The sequence below is a fragment of the Microtus oregoni genome, unplaced genomic scaffold (assembly GCF_018167655.1).
Source record: "Microtus oregoni isolate MIOR12 unplaced genomic scaffold, Mior012 000028F_ref0000031, whole genome shotgun sequence".
NCBI lineage: Eukaryota > Metazoa > Chordata > Mammalia > Rodentia > Cricetidae > Microtus > Microtus oregoni.
The window spans coordinates 28,211,429-28,229,332 of NW_024543087.1; the positions used below are offsets into that span (position 1 = coordinate 28,211,429).

The window sequence follows — 17,904 nt, forward strand, 5'->3', positions numbered from 1 at the left end:
TGTAGCATGTGTGGTGCCCCGTGATCCTTAATACCAAACACACACACACACACACACACACACACACAATGGAATGTGTGATCCAATTACATGGAAAAAGACAGGTATTAATTAGCTCTTCATCTGGATGTTTGAGGAGATAGTCCAGAGTAAGATTCAGCTTAGGTCACAGTCTTTAGTATTAGGAGATACGTGTGCTTGGGTGATTCCTCAAGTTTTACAATACTCACTTTTCTTATCTATATGAACTTTAGACAGTATTTTTTCAGAGTGCCTAGCTTGTAGAAATTCATCAGTAAATGTTAGCTATCATCATTACTTACTCTAATAAAAACAGATTCCAGGCTGATTAGAAATATAAATAACAAAATACCAGAAAAAAATGTAGAAGAGTATTTGTAAGAATCTCAGCTCGGAGATAAGGTAGGAAGACAAGAAATCACCAGTCTTAAAGAAGTACAATACAGCAACACAGGCATTGAATGGAGACAGAGAACAGGTGACCCCCACTCAGTATTGATATGGGTGATCCTCGGGATTACTACTGCAGTTCCTGGAAATGCCATTCCAGCTGGCAGGCAAGTTAAAATGAAATTTATACAGGCATTTCGACTCAGAAGTTTTACTTTTGAAAATGTAACTTATAAAAACAAAAATGTCAATATAAAGGCCATAGATATATAAGAAATTCATTGTGTTCTTTTTTTTTTTTTTTTGTAGATTACATCCTTGGCGGGAGGAACCAAAATGAAAATAATCTGAAATTTTTTTAAACAAAGGATTGGGAGAACAAGTTATGGAATATTATGTAGTTCTACAAAAGAGTTACTTACATGTATGTGTAATTTTAATGTGCAATGATAAAGCAGGGGTGATGACATGGTAGCTAATGTGTTCTCAGATAGCATCTTGCACTATGGTTTGGCCTCCAAACCAAAAGAGAATCAGGGGTGTGCCTCATGAATTGGAGGTAGAACTGAGAGGTGGCGAGCCTTTAAAAGATGGGGGCTCATAGGAGGTGATTAAGCAATGGGGGACACCGCCCTTGGAAGAGATTAAGGTAATTCTATGGGACCTCAATAGTTCCCACCCAAGCGAGTTGTCAAAGCGGAGTGCCCTGAGCCCTGAATTCTCTCTGACTTCCTGTCTTACCGGCTGACTTCTCCCATTTGCATACTATCTGGCCATAATCCCACCTGCTGTGTGATGCTCACAGTCAAGGAAGCCCTTGCTGCTCTAATGCCACCTCCCAATTCCAGACTTTTAGCTTCCAAAATGTGAGCTAAATACTCTTTTCTCTATAAAACAGCCAGGTATTTTATTGTGATAACAGAAAGCGAGAGCCGCAGTGTGCTAGTCTGGATGTGAGGTCCTTGTCAGCGCTGTTGCCCGCAGCTCTTGGCCTTATCTGCCTTCTCTTCCCTGATATGTTCTGGATCTTTGCTTCCTTATCTCTCCTCCAGCTTTATACTGTTCTTCATTGGCTTCCTCTCCTATTCTCTGATGATTTGATTTGATTTCTCTCCTTTAAAAATATCAACACAGTGACAGTCTCCGGGACAGGAGTAGGCAAATGTGCATGCTTAGCTAGCTTCCTTGAGTGAGAAGCTTTTGATTTCATGTTGTCAATAAGGGATGGGGGTGGGGATAGCCCTGCATACATATGCATTGATCTATATAGATTTCTCTGGGGGCAGAGGACCTTCGAGGTATACATAAGAGTTAACATTTGACTTAACACTTATTTGTCAAACATCGATTTGTCCTTGACTAGAAAGCCCTGGTGATGTTGTGACTAAAATTATGTCAGTTGACAGCTGTGGGGTGACCTGAATCATCAAAGCAGTCTTTCGTCATCATACAGTTTTGTCCACTTGGGGCTGCTTATCCATAAAGAAAGCAAAAACCCCCAAACGGATAAAGCAAATGATTGTAAGTAAGGTCTCCAAGCCGAATACAGTCTTTTTGACCAGAAACAGCAAGGAGCAGCATTCTAGAATTTCCGAAGTCTGCTGTCCTGTTGGCTCCCCTGCATGGCATTGTCTCACAGACTTGGGTGGCTTCTCCTGAAATTATATTTTCTCCACTCTTGAGGTCTGGTCGTGGTCCAGTAGGGTCAGTTCCTGGCAAGAGCTCCTCCTGACCAGCAAAGGGCTGCATCTCTGATGGCAGAGGCAAAGAGAGAGTTGGGGGGAGGGGGTGAGAGAGGAAGAGAGAGAGAGACAGAGAGCACCCTGGCAACGCTTCTTCTTATCAAAGGACACCAACTCAGATGCATTAAGGACCCACCTTGATGATTTTTTTTTGAAAACTGCCATCACTTCTCCTAGGCCTCATATCCACACACAAGCACACATAGGATTATGGCTTCATTCTGGGAAAATGGGGAGGGACGCCATTCAGTCTTTAGCGACTGCCTCTCAGATTTCTTCGCTAAATTTTTAAAAGGCTGATGGAGAAAAACCTGTTAGAAAAGAAAACTATATTCGGGCGTACCTTTATGCCGTTGTCTGAGAGTGTAAAGAGATTCGAAAACTGTCTTGGTCCTCTGGCTGCACACGTGTTTGTCAAATCAGTTTCTTTGCTTTTCGGCTAGCCAGCGGGGAAAGCTCACTAAGAGGCAGCAGAACAGCGTGTTCCATTATCCACACACTAAACCACAGGATTAACGAATATTCTAGCAAAAGCAATCACATTTATTAATGTCCCTACAGAAATGTGGTCTAAAACAATAAACCGAACCAGAATAATTTGATATCTATTAATCAAATAAATGGATGCCTTCAGTACTCTTCCTGATATATTAAAACTTCCCTGATAATCAAAGGATGGAGGAGATAAATATTTTATCTTTTAAAAGGGTGACTTTGGAAAGAGAATAAATTAAAAATATGTAAGCAATTAATTTGCCTTTCCTCCCAGCATATGACTCAGGCAAACCGCTGCACAGATTTAATGAGCCCAGTTTTCTCCATTGTTAATGACATTACAGAGCTGAAGAAGAACCCACATGATTGACAGGAAAGGCTGGCAGGGATTCCAGAAGGCAAATGGGGAAGAAAGAGATTTTTTTTTTCTCACCCATTCACCAAATATAATTCAGTACTCCTCTTCAGAAGCTAGTTGGGATGATTGGTGTTGATTATCAGCTGAACAGAATCACCTGGGAGATGGGCCTCTGCTCATGCTTGGGCAGGGGAGGAGGGGATATCTTGATTGTATTACCCTGAAAAGGCACCGTGGGTGGTGCTGTTCCCTGGGATCCTGGACTAGATAAGTGGAGGAAGAGAAGTGAGTAGCAACATGCTTTCCTTGCTCTCTGCTTCTCGACTGTGGATGCAACGTGACCCTCTCCCTAAGTTTCTGTCTCCATGACTTCCCTGCCGTGATGGGTTGTAATCTGGAACCATGCGCCAAAAAAACTCTCGCTGAACTAAGCTTGTTTTTGTTGGGGGTAGCACAGCAACTGAAAAAGGAACTAGAAAGCCAGGACCAGAGTTTTTCAAAGTGATTCCATTTAAGCGCCTCACTAACCCTTCCCAGTGAAGAAATCAGAGAGAAGAGGCTTGTCAGAGGGAAAGGGAGGTTGGAGGGCCAAAGAGAGAGAAAAAAGAAAACCTTGACCTAGTAACAAAGTGGTGTTTCACGTGCAAAGTGGTCAACACTTTGTAACACCGTGCATGGTGCAATGATCCATACCTACAACTCTTTGCTAAATCCCTGAAGGCAGAGGCTGTCTTATCTGGCTCATTGATTCCTGTACCCCTTATATCACTCTCCAGAGTGCTCCCTGGTGGCCACTGTAGGAAGCAGGGCATTTTCTGTGATAATTTGCTTCCCTCTGCTAAGAGTTTGTTCATTTCACTCCAACTAGGCCTCCCTCTGATGCTAGGTGTCACACCACAGCTCCCTCCAACCACTTTCCAGGTGGCTCGCAGGATGATCTTTGGGAAGCAAATAATATAATCTTGGTCTAGAATAAAACATCAAACCTTCCTGTGGGTCTAAGTCCTATGGCACTTTCTGCTTCACTATCTTTTTCTGGGTACCATATTCCCCACACTGTCTCCCCCTCTTCTTACTTTTCTCCCTCTCTCTTCACTCTGTCAACGATTGTGGAAAAATACCTACGCAAGAGATCTTACAAACAAATGCTTATTTTATCATTGTTTTTATACAACAATTTAGAATAACCTCAGTTATTCTAATAATACGCCTCAGTAGGAGCAGTGTGTTAGTGTCTTAGTTATTTTTCTATTGCTGTGAAGAGACACCATAACAAAAGCAACTTATAGAAGGGAAATTTTATTGGGGCTCACAGTTTCAGTGGGTGAATCCATGACCTTCACAGCAGGAAGCATGGCAGCAGGCAGGCAGGCATGGCACCAGGGCAGTAGCTGAGAGCTTACACCCTGATCTGTAAGCACAAAGCTTTGAAACCTAAAAGCCCACCCCCAGGGACGTGCCATCCTACAACAAGATCACACTTCCTAACCTTTCCAAACAGTTCCATCAAGTGGGGAATCAGTCATTCAAACACTGAGCCTATGGGGGCCATTCTCATTTAAACCATCACAGTTAGTTACTTGTTTTCACTGCTGTGATAAAAAAAAACAAAACAAAACAAATAAACAGTAATGAGAGCAACTTAAGGTAGAAAGGGATTTATTTGGCTTCACAGTTCTGAGGTTTAGTTCATCATGGCCAAGAAGTGTCAGAAGCAGGAGCTTGAGACAGCTGCTCACACTATAGCCAGGAAACAGAAGGCCCTGAGTGCTTGTGATCAAATGGGTTTCCTCTTTTTGTATAGTCTGGGCTCTCAGCCCATGGAGTGGTGCCATCCACAGTGGACAAGTATTCCCACCTCAACCAACCTGGTCTACACAATGTTCCACAGACATGCCAGAGCCTCCTCTCATAGGGGGTTCTAGAGCTCATCGAGCTGACAATTTGACAATCAAGACTTACCATCTTAAGGGGCCCATATGCTATACCATCTACCTTCTGAACTTCAGAATATTGTACAACAATAAAAACCTCCTAAAATGTAAGTTAATGTTGGTCAGCTTAGTAATGTCTATCAAAATTAGCTGTTCGTTGATATCTTATGCAGTTTTCCTTTGAGAGATTTATCCTGAAGACATGTTTGCATACTTGAAAGTGGCTAAGTACAAGGTTTATAGTCTAACACTGGTTGGAACAGTGTACACTAAAGACAACTCAAGACTTGATTGATAAGGATCTGATTAAATTATGAACTAGCAACACAGAACACCATGCTTCCATATCGTCTTAGTTAGGGTTACTTACTATTGTTATGGTGAAACACCATAACCTAAATCAAGTTGTGGAAGAAAGAGTTTATTTGGCTTACATTTCCACCTCATAGTCTATTACTGAAGGAAGTCAGGACAGGAACTCAAGCAGGAACCTGGAGGAGGCAGCAGCTGAAGCAAAGGCCATGGAAGGGTGCTGGCTTGTTTCCCATTGTAGGGCCTGCACTACGGGACTGTGTGCAAGCTGGGAATTAAGCTGGAGACTTAAACAGACACACACACACACACACACAGAGAGAGAGAGAGAGAGAGAGAGAGAGAGAGATGGGGACAGGGTCCTTGAACCAAGAATGCCAACTTTATTGTGCTCAGGGGCAGCTTATATAGGGCTGATGGAGGAAGGTCATTGGCTAATAAAGGCACTGCCCTGGCCCATTTTATTGGTTAGAGGATAGGTGGGAGGAGTAGGCAGAACAGGACGCTGGGAGGAAGAGGAAGTGAGGTCAGAGACTCCACAGCTCTGCTCTCCGGAGCAGACGCCTGAGAGAGACGCCATGCCCCGCTCCCAGGATGAAGCTCTGACCCAGGATGGACATAGGCTAGAATCTTCCTGGTAAGCGCACCTTGGGGTGCAACACACAGATGATTAGAAATGGGCTAAATTAATATGTGAGAATTAGCCTAGAAGAGAATGGGCCAAGCAGTGATTAAAAGAATACAGTGTCCGTGTAATTATTTCGGGGCATAAGCTAGCCGAGTAGGCGGGAGGCCGGGGTGCTGGGAACGCAGCGCTGCCACCCTTATTACTTCATATGGCGCCCACGTGGACAACTGAATCTACAGAAAGCCTGAAAAAGCTTGGGAAAGAGTAAAGCATGTTTTCTTGATAGTGACAATTTCTCGGATCTACTCTGCTTGCTAGAGGCAAGCGCCTCATCTGAGAGAGGCTTCCTGACTCAGCTTTAGCTGCAAAACCCTGCAGCTCATTAAGAGTTCCTGCCACGAAACACTTAAACGGTGTTGACGAAAAGCTGAACACATGCTTTTCGGTTTTCAGCCATAGCAGGAAAAAAGCTGCGCCGTTTAAAAATGCCGGCTTTCTGGGCCATCCTGCCAGGGCAAACTCTGACTGTTTGAGGCAGGAGGGCCGGCTACCTAGAGAGGACTTGAGTGTTGTCTGTTGTAGCTCAGTTGCTGGCAGGGACCTTGAAATGCCATACAGTTGTGGCAGTAAACATGGCTACAGCCTGTATATCCGCCATGAGGCTGGAAAGCTAAGGAATGGACTGGATCTAGCTGGCAAAGCCACGCCTTTAATCCTACTGACATTGCTTGGTAAATTAAAGACTCATGTGGTCAGAAAAAGAGAAATATACAGTAAAGAGAGATTCAAAGACAAAGAAAATTTTTAAATGGTTAATGTGTGTTAAAAATATATGCAGACTAAAAGTTGAAGTTCTTAAAGTAAAAAACAAAAAAAGGAAGAGAGTTGTTGTGTGTGGTAGCACACGCCTTTAATCCCAGTGCCTAGAAGGCAGAGACAAACAGATCTCTGTGAGTTCAAGGTGTAGTAGTGTACACCTTTAATCCCGAATGCCTGGGAGGCAGAGACAGGCGGATCTCTGAGAGTTCAAAGACAGCCTGGTCTACAGAGTTACTTCAGGTCAAAGATACAGAGAAACTGTCTCAAAAAGCAAAAAGTTAAAAGTAAAAATAAACAAAATAGAGGTTAAAATAAAACGAACAAAGATGGAAAATACACAGAGAATTTTGATACTGTATGCTATTATGCTCTCTTTGAATTGTTTGAATGCTGAGGAAAGAGCAAAAGCTACTAAAAGATATTTATTTATAAATGCTGCTGAACTAATCCAACATAGATATTTTGATGCCTTGAATTTGAAATTTGGATCTAAGGACATGATACTTTGGAAAGGAGTTTCTTATTTTGTTTTCACAGAGGATGAGACGCTGTTCATTTCTTCTATTCCGATTTGGTATGATGGACCACGCCCTCCTGAAGGGTTGGTGTGAACACCTTCAGAAAATTGCTTTGCTCAACTGCCAACTGAGATGAAACTAGCACACAGGTTATACCATGAAAGACCTAATTAACGACGCCCCCATTCAGCAGGAAGCAGTTTGGAGAGAAAAAACTGCGCCCATATTCCCAAATATGGTTTATAAACGTCCTTTTACATTTAAAGGGGGATATGATAGAGATATGAATAATTTACATTGATATGGATTTTGTTTTAGTGATTTAAATTTAAGGTCAATTTTGTTATATGTATATGTATTTCTGATCTTTATTAAGGTATTGTGATTGTGTAGTTCATTTAAATATGTACTGTATAATTAAGAAATATAGGTTGTTAATGGATAATCATCGATAATAGTAAAGCTTGTAGTCATGTTAGTTAGATTTTCTAGATATATAGAGATATATTTTAGATAGACATTCTTCATGTCTTTCAAAGATTACAGAATAGGACATTTAATGTTTTAATAACTTAGGACTTTTCATGACAATGAGACACTCTGCTCCTGGCAGCACCAATCTACTTCAAGAGGAAGATGGGCATCGAAGAGGATCCTTATGGAGTTTGATAGCCATTTGGGCAAGAAACTGCTCTTGCCTGGACTATTGCATAAACTGGACACAGAGAACCCGCAGAGAGAGGACTACTGAACTTGCCTAAGGTGAGATGATCTTTCGGGGTTCCTGATTCATGAAAGAGTCTGCGAGACATTCTGCAGGACACAACAGATAGTGACTGAACTGACTTTGAATTTTCCTGCTTTATGGAAATGTCTGCTGGATACCATGGGCCTGAAGGCTGAAGATGGATGCCCCAACGGTACAGAGGAACTTTGGGTGACTGTCCAGGCAGCGAGATGTCTTTGTCATTTCTAGAGTTTGAAGTTTCTTGGTTCTTGTTTACTTAGGTAATATTATATCTTTCTGGAGTCTTTGATGGAGTTAAGAATAGTTAGTTATAGTTATAGTTTTCCTTAGTTATGATAAAGATTATTGTAACTTTTACTTGATAACTGTTTTGTTATATGTAATTTTGCTATGTTAAAGCCTTTTTTTTGTTTAAACCGAAAAAGGGGAAATGATGGAGGAAGGTCATTGGCTAATAAAGGCACTGCCCTGGCCCATTTTATTGGTTAGAGGATAGGTGGGAGGAGTAGGCAGAACAGGACGCTGGGAGGAAGAGGAAGTGAGGTCAGAGACTCCACAGCTCTGCTCTCCGGAGCAGACGCCTGAGAGAGACGCCATGCCCCGCTCCCAGGATGAAGCTCTGACCCAGGATGGACATAGGCTAGAATCTTCCTGGTAAGCGCACCTTGGGGTGCCATACACAGATGATTAGAAATGGGCTAAATTAATATGTGAGAATTAGCCTAGAAGAGAATGGGCCAAGCAGTGATTAAAAGAATACAGTGTCCGTGTAATTATTTCGGGGCATAAGCTAGCCGAGTAGGCGGGAGGCCGGGGTGCTGGGAACGCAGCGCTGCCACCCTTATTACTTCATAGGGCTCTGGCCACACCCCAGCTCTCAGGATCTTCCAGCTGCAGACTCATCAGAACCCACTCCCCTGCCATCAGGGTCTTGTGCTCAGAGCAGCTGCAGACTGCCAGAGCAGAGGAAAACAAGTTGTTTACAGGAAATTCAGGGTCATGGGGTCCACAGCCCCCAAACCACATGACTTGCTTAGCCTTTTTTATAGATCCCAGGACCACCAGTTCAGGGATGAGTACTGCACACAATGGGCTGGGCACTCCCCCACCAATCACTAATGAATAAAAAATGCCCTACAGTTGGATCTTATGGAGGTATTGTCTTAATTGAGGTTCCCTCCTCTCCAGTGACTCTAGCTTGTGTCAAGTTGATATAAAACTAGCCAGCATACGTATGGATGAAGGTGCTCTAAGAGATGTCCTGATTGAAATGGAAGACACTTCAAGATGATCAGGCAGTAAATGCACATAATATTTTTTTTAAATTGGAGGAAGAAGCTAGGCAGTGGTGGTACATGCCTTAATCCCAGCACTTGGGAGGCAGAGTCAAGCAGATTTCTGTGAGTTTAAAGCCAGTCTGGTCTACAGAGTGTCGTATGGAGGCTGCTTGTTTGTTTCTTGGCTGCCCAGACTCTTGAAATAACCACACAGAAACTGTATGAATTAAATCACTGCTTGGCCTATTAGCTCTAGCTTTTTATTGGCTAACTCTTACATATTAATTTAACCCATCTCCATTCATCTGTGTATTGCCACGTGGCTGTGGTTTACCTAGTAAACTTCTGTCTGTGGAGGCTACATGGCTAAACTCCACCTTCCTTCTCCCAGCATTCAGTTTAGTTTTCCCCATCTAGCTCTGTTCTGTCCTGCTCTGCTATAGGCTCAAGACAGTTTCTTTATTAACCAGTTGTATTCACAGCATACATCATCTCCCCTTTTCTGTTTAAATCAAAAGGAAGGTTTTAATTTTAACATAGTAAAATTACATATAACAAAACAGGTATCAAGCAAGAATTAAAGTTATAATACTTTATATACTTTATCTTTTATCATAACTAAGGAAAACTATAACTAACTATTCTTCAACTCCATCAAAGACTCCAGAAGTTTATAATATTGCCTGAGCAAAAAGGAAGTACACTGTAAACAACTTCCAAAACTCTAGAATTGACAGAGACATCTCACTGCCTGGACAGTCATCCAAAGTTCTTCTGTACTGTTGGGGCATCCATCTTCAGCCTACTGGCCCATAGTATCCAGCAGACTTTTCCATGAAGCAGGAAATTTCAAAGACAGTTCTGCTTATATTGGCAGTTTGTCAGTCACTTTCTTCTGTGTCCTGTAGAATGTCTTGCAGACTCTTTCATGAAACAGGAACCCTGAAGGATTGTCTCACCTTTAGGGTAAGTTCAGCAGTCTGTGGGTCCTGCATGTCCAGTTCACACAGCATACCATCAAGCAGTCCAGGCAAGAGTGGTTTTTTGCCCAAATGACTAACAAATGTAATCAACAGAGCAAGTTCCAGGACAGCCAGGACTGTTACACAGAGAAACACTGTTTTGAAGAAATGAAAAACAAAATAAAACAAAAAAGGAGGAAGAAGAATCTGGATGTTATTCAGATTTGATTAAAATGCATGTGAACACTCTGTTGTCATGGAAAATAACAAAATTTACCATGAAATTGGTATGGAACCTATGGGGATGAGGGACAGGAATGAGAAGAAAACTTGGCTGAATATTTGGTATGAGGAATGCAGAATGGTTGCTTACAAGCAGGGTGTTTCTGCTGGGTAGAACATGCATTACACACCAACATGGAAAGAAAGAACAAAGTTTTTGTGATCTTAAATTCTTTTTATAAAGGCTAGACAGGCATCTTATCAAGGATATTATACATAGACACATCTCTTCTAATTCTGCTCTATAAGGGGCAGGTAATATGTTCATGCGATTAAACAAAGAATTTTTCTTCCCATTCTTGTCCCTAGTCTACTGTCTAAGTTAAGGTTTCTATTGCTGTGAAGAGACTCCATGTCTGTGGAAACTCTTATAAAGGAAAATATTTAATTGGGGCTGGTTTATAGTTCAGAGGTTTATTCCATTATCATCATGGCGGAAAGCATAGTAGCATGCAGGCAGATGTGGTGCTGGAGAATCAGCTGAGAGTTCTGGATCCACAGGCAGCAAGAAAAGACTGAGAGAGTCACTAAGCCTGGCTGGAGTTTCTAAGATCTCAAAGCCAGCCCACAGTAACACACCTCTTCCAACAAAGCCACACCTCCTAATGGTACCACTTCTTATGGACCTACGGGGGCTGTTTTATTCAAACCACCACACCTACACAGAAGAAGGGCTGGAGAACAGAGTCTTGGATTTGCAGAATGAGGGGAATGAGAAAGACCATCCCTTTAGCTGTGTGATTTAACTTTTTCTTCAGGAAGCCTGTAGGGGCTGACGATATAGCTCAGTAGGAGGGCATGTGCCTTGCTAATATCTAATAATCAGTTAATTCAAACAGTGTTGCTGGGATGGGTAATTAATGAGCAGATCAAAGGTCGGGTTCTGAGAATATTAATGATGCTAGTCCAGACACATGCTGGCACTGAACCCTTGAAGTGTTGCTAGTCTGATTTGAGATGCAATGAGTATAGATAGACTCTCTGGATCATAAGGATTCAGAAGAGAAAAAAAAATTCAGTGATGATCTTTAATATTGACTATATGTTGAAAGAATAATATTTGTATGATAATATTTGCATATATTGTATTAAATCAATAAGTTGCTTCTTTATTTTATAGATTGGATTTTACAGAGTAAAATATATGAAAGACTGGAATTATGGGGCCATTCTATCCTGGCTCTGCTTCTAATTCTTTAATGTAATAGCTACTAGATCAATTGAAGTTATATATATACCTAGGATTTTATTTCTGTTGAACAGAGTTGATCTTAAAATGCAGGGGAAAGGTCCCAAGGAATCAGCTCTGCATGGCTGAAGGCCAGGGGGTTTGAGGAACATTTTGGAAATGATTGTCTCGTTTTGTTCCTTTGAGTTCCAGTTGGCATTGGCTTTTTCTCAGCTTGCTGGGAAGAGCCGGGCTCCGAAATACAAGGCAGTACATAGTCTGGGACTGCCTGGTGGCTGAAGGGGTGGCATTGGAAGGTTTGCTCATGGGATGGTTCAGGCACTGCTCAGATTCTCCTGTCCTTCATCTCGGGGTACCTTCCCCCCTCTTGTCTTAATTGGCTAATAATGCCTGGAAGTGTACCCTTTTACACAGTGTTGTTCCGTGATTAACACGAGCCTTTCCCTTAAACATAGGAGAGATAATGACTCCGCAATTAAAAAGTAGAAACTATTTATGCAGAGGACCCAAGTCGGTTCCCAGAACCTACATCCAGTGACTCACAACTGCCTATAACTCCAGCTTCAGAGAATCTAACACTCCCTTGTATTCTTGGCTTTTGTGGGGGCTGTTGCCACCCAGCTCCCAAATAAATCACATGGAGGCTTCTATGAATGCCTGTCCTTAGCTTGGCTTGTTTCTAACCAGCTTATCTTTTTTTTTTTTTTCACCAGCTTATCTTAACTGGTATTATCCCGTCTATCTTTTGCCTCTGGACTTTTTTTTTTTCTCTAATGTATAGTGTTCCGCCTGCAGGCCAGAAGAGGGCACCAGATCCCATTATAAATGGTTGTGAGCCACCATGTGGTTGCTGGAAGTGGAAATCAGGATTTCTGGAAGAGCAGTCAGTGCTCTTAACCTCTGAACCATCGCTCCAGTCAACCTATAGGCTTTTACCTTTCTCTATTTCTGTATACCTTTCCTTTCCTTCTAAATCTGTGTTTGGTTGTGTATCTGGGTGGTAACCTTCTTTTCTTGCTCCTTGATCTTGCTTCTTCTTCTCTTCCCAGATTTTTCCTTCTATTCATTCTCTCTGCCTGCCAGCCCTGCCTATCCTTTCTCCTGCCTTGCTATTGGTCGTTCAGCTCTTTATCAGACCAATCAGGTGTTTTAGACAGGTAAAGTAACACGGTATTACAGAGCTAAACAAATGCAACATAAATGAATGCAACACACCTTACATTATTAAAACAAATATTTCACAGCATAAATGAATGTAACACATCTTAAAATAATATTCCACGACATTCTCTTCTGGCCTCAGTGGGTACTGCACTCATTTACACAAACCCATATACAAACACACATCTATACATACAATTAAAAGGAGCAATAAAGTATTTTTTAGATGTTGACCCTCTAATGAAAAACACAAAGTGAAACACCAGGAGATGTTGTTGCTCATGTTGTATGTTGACCAAGATAAAAACAAAACAAAATAAAAAAAAAAACAAGTATAAACCCAGCAAAAAAATAATAGAAAAATAGGATAGGAGGGGGTAGAGGAAGATGAATTGACAGCAGCAGCAGGAACTTCAGTTGTGAACATCTTTGGATTCAGTCAATATTTATCCTACAGATCCAGGCATAGAAAACCGACATGCATAAAGAGGTTTTCATGGCAGCTTTGCTTTTTGACAGAACTTTGGTGGAGACAGAGTAAGTTAAGCACAAGCATAATTATAATAGAACTGGGGGACGGCATCACTTCTTTAAAAGTGCTGTGCCTTTGAGGGCTAGCAGCTTGCTGACAACGAGCCACTCCGTGATCCGCTGCAGGAAGATCACCAAGACTTAAGTTGGAAAAGGCGAAGGTGATGGGAGAAGGGGACAAAGCACAGAGGCATTCTGTGGAGAAGAAACCGTCATGGACCTCCCGAGCTAAAAGTCAATAAATGCGTGTTTTTGTTATAATAGATAAGAAATTAGTGGGCGTTGTCCTTCAAGGTGGGGAGCTGTTGTAGGTAGAGCAGGGAAGCGGGAGAGTTGACCTCTCAATGTCTACTGATTTGTACTTTTTAGGTTTCTATAATATAAATATGTTGCCAATAAGAAAACCTAATTGAAAATTTGATGCTTCTATGTAAGCATGGAATTCCCTTTCCGTCCTCCCTCAAGCTTCCTTCGCCTTCAGTCCGCAGCGCAGCATTTCCCCGGGACTGCACCTCCTGTTACTTTAGAGCAAACCCGAGTTCTTTCCTCCCATTCTGTGCTGATGAAAAGGTTTGTGCATCTATTTGATTGTATAAGGCAGGACCCAGACTAGATTTCAAGGATTTCCCCTTGTCCTCCATCCCTTTCTTTCGACTTAAACATTTACCAAAAGGCTAGTCTTGCTGGAGTGTGCCTATATAATTCCAGCCCCTGGGATGTGGAGGCTGGAAGACCAGGAGTTCAAGGCCAGTCTCCGGTACAGGAGTTTGAAGCCAGTGTGAACAGGAGAACCTGATTCATAAACAAAACGAAGGAACAAAAACCCTTCATTCCATGCCTATGGACTCCTCCTCCTCTTCCCTGAATCGCTTATATGAAGACTACTTATCTCATATTCTTCTTCTTATCTTCTGATACACTTTGAAATCTACATTTTGATTTTTATAAAATTGAAGGGGGAGAGGGAGTAAACCCAACCCCAAATACCATGTGTGATATGCCCTCTAGTGGTTAATTACTCAAACTGTTCATTCACTAGCCCCTAGTTTTTCCAAAAAACGACTGTTATTTGAAAAGCTAAGTAAAAACTCTCACTCTCGGTCTCACGAGATGGCTCTTGGTCTCACGGGATGGCTCTTGGTCTCACGGGATGGCTCTCGGTCTCACGGGATGGCTCTCGGTCTCACGGGATGGCTCTCGGTCTCACGGGATGGCTCTGGGTCTCATGGGATGGCTCTTGGTCTCACGGGATGGCTCTCGGTCTCACGGGATGGCTCAGCAGGTAAAGACACCTGCCGCACAAGCCTAGACACCCCCGCCCCCAGAACTCACATAAAAGTGGAAGGGGAGAAACAATTCCACAAAGCTGTCCACTCTGTGGCATATACTCCCCACATACAACATATCCTGCATCTATAATATATATACATATAAACATCCATACATACACGCATTATATGTACATAATATACATACATACACACATTATATGTAGACTTTTGGAATCAGGAATTCCCTGTGTAGCCCTGGCTGTACTAGAACTCTTTGGACCAGGTTGGTCTCAAACTCAAGTATCCACCTGTCTCTGCCTCCAGATTGCAGATATTAAAGGCATGAACTACCACATCCAGATTAAATTAATTAATTTTTAAACTCTATGCATTCTTTTAAAAAATCTGGGGGATACACAAAAATATATCTCAAGATATGGCATACCCGTGGAAGAAAATGATTAAAATATCTCTAGCTACTACCCACCTTACCCAAGCCAAATACTCAGGTCAAATGTGGTTTTCAGTTTAGACCCAGATGTGTGGATCCCGTCACTCGCTTGGCAGTGGAAACCTAAACTAACTACAGTCTAATTTGCCCATGAGAGTAACAAGAGAATCAGCATAAAATACACAACTACCAGTGTGGGTGGTGAAGAATCCTCATTTTAGTGAATTATCTAAGAATAGGTAGGACTCAGAGAAAGATCAAAAGCAATGTCATTTGTGGAGTGTCCTTGTGCCCAGCTACAATAAATGAGGGTCTCTTTGGACAAACTTAGGGAAAATCAGGATATCAGGGTGTGCTCTTCTCTTCTCGTCTCTTCTCTCCTCTTTCCTCTCTCTCCTCTTTCCTCTCTCTCTCTCTCTCTCTCTCTCTCTCCCTTCTTTCTTTTTTTTTTGTTCTTTTTAATTTTTGTTTTCGTTGTTTGTTTTTGGAGGTTGTTTCTCCGTGTAGTGCTGGCTGTCCTGGGAAGAGAGCACTTTGGTCCTGGAGGGAGGGAAGGTCAGCTCAGTTAGGAACGAGTAGTGGTCATCTTTACGAAAGTGACGGATGGTTGTCCTGGGGCCAACGGTGCAAGGTTCCTCTGCAGAGTACTGTACACTATTGCTAATGGAAGAACTTCTCATTTCCTTTTTCTTCCTGTTGTTGGCCATGCTTTAGTATTTTATGGGACATGTGCACTGGAAGGGACAGAGACAATGAAGGAACAATGGCCGTGCTTTTTCTTCCTGGACCTTAAGTATAGGGCTTTAAGGTAATTACACTTCTCAGTTTCGGGTATATCATAGTTTGGTCTGGCTGGATTTCTTTGTGATTGATTGATGCATTCATTCAATTATTTATCTCTTTTTCCCGTTCACTTCCTTTTAAGACACGTAATGGCATTAATTGTAATGTGTTTAATATGTATCTTTTGTTTCTTGTTTATACAGTTTATTGTTTTGTGTGTATCTTATATATTTTCCATTTATTCAGCCGACTTGTGTTTTGAGACCCCGGGGCCAGCCTAGATTGCTCTCCAGAGTCAAAAATGACCTTGACCTCCTGATCTATCTCTGCCTCCAGAGCACTGGGAACAGCAGCACTGTGCCTCGTGCTAAGGATTGAACCCCGGGCCTCCTGTATGCCTGGTAAGCACCCTGCCCACTAAGCTATATCCCAAGCCCTATTTTTGTCTTGTTTTGTTTTTAGAGATAAGCTCTTGTCCAGGAAAAATCACAAGGTCAAGAATCAGATACAAAAGAAATTGGGGAAGGGAAATAAATTCTACTCCCACCACAGGGGATTGAACTTAGAGCCCTTTTCTCTATCTTAAGTTGGGGGTTCTATATATGATCCTCCCACTGGCCTTTATTATGAGCAGCATTGATAGGTGCATCATTCTGAGAGCTTCTGGTATTACAATCAAATAAATGTGCAGCCGTGGCTATCCTGGAATTAATTACTATGTAGACCAGGCTGGCTTCAAATTTTCAATGATTCTCCTGCCTCTGCTTCTGGAGTGCTGGAATTACAGGTGTGTTCCACCACACGCAGCTCTAATACATCATATTCCTTGGTGTGTGTTCATTTCTGATAACCCTCCCAGCAAATCACAGTTAGCCAGTTGTCTCTTAAATCCCTAATACCAAAATAATCTATCTCTTTATGAACCTATAAAGGAATATAGTTGGGATGCATATTGCAGGAAAGGAAATTTCTGAGCCATAGAACTGAATATATTTAATTTTATATTATATATATAATATATATTAATTAACTATATTTAATTTTAAGAGCCGTACAGAATTGTTCTTAGAATGGCTGAACCAATGTCTTCTCTAGAGTAAAGGCCACTGAAAGGCCTATAAGGTTTGATTACATCCCATCAAAAGGTTTCATTACAGGCCCCGGGTTCGGTCTCCAGGGAAGAAAAGAGTGGCTTTCGTTTTCCATCCTCCCTTTCCCTGGCGCTGGATTTAATCTTGTACATGTTTTGAGCAGTAACAGTATTTTCTAACTCTATTGTGTGAGGTCTGCACCAGATCTCAGGAGCCATTACTGTTGCGCTTGGAGCCCTTCTGACATCATACAGAAGCCCAAGTTAACCTCACGGGGCTGAGAGACACGTGGGAGATGCTCCAGGTAGGCTAACCTCCTCACCTGAGATGCCAAACACTTTAGTGAGCCATGAGATACCAGAGCAGAAAATGGCTGTCAAGTAGAGCCCACTCCAAACTCCCTACCTCCAGAATTGTGAGCTAGTAAAATGGCTGTTGGAAGTCAGCAGGACTGGGGTGCTTTTCTCTGTAGCTATAGATGTGTGATAAACTCCCACCAAAAGAACTAATAGTTCCCACTCCCCACGGCCACCTGGCAGTGGCAGCGTTTCTAATTTTACAACTCTTACAGGGACAAGCACTTTAATAGCAATTCCTCCAAAATTGCTAACGAAGTTGTAACTTTCTTTATATTCTTAGTAGGCCTTGGGCCTTTTCCTTTTAAACTGTATATTGATCATTTGCTCAGCTTTCTTATGGAGTCCTATCGTTTCTTCATGGTCTGCTGGAGTGCCTGTATATTCTGGGTGTTTCCAGTGTAGTCTTCGAACTGAAGGAGCACTCACAAGAGGCTAACAAAGGGTTTTATTCAAAAGCAAGGCTAAAGAATACCCACTAGAGAGCAGCCTGGCTCTGAGAGACTGGTGCAGCTCAAGATTGGAGGCTAATCATTGCCCAGTGGCTTCCTTTCCTGGGTCCAGGAGGATTTGCTTACTAGGGGC

The 17,904-nt window shown here is 42.1% G+C and overlaps 1 long non-coding RNA gene across 1 annotated transcript; it reads left to right on the forward strand.

Moving 5' to 3' along the window:
- The first annotated feature begins 720 nt into the window (after nt 1–720).
- On the forward strand, nt 721–16,230 carry LOC121464172. Its single transcript, XR_005976497.1, has 3 exons — nt 721–835; nt 15,804–15,897; nt 16,119–16,230. It is a non-coding gene; the product is annotated as an uncharacterized LOC121464172 (long non-coding RNA).
- The last annotated feature ends 1,674 nt before the right edge of the window (nt 16,231–17,904 follow it).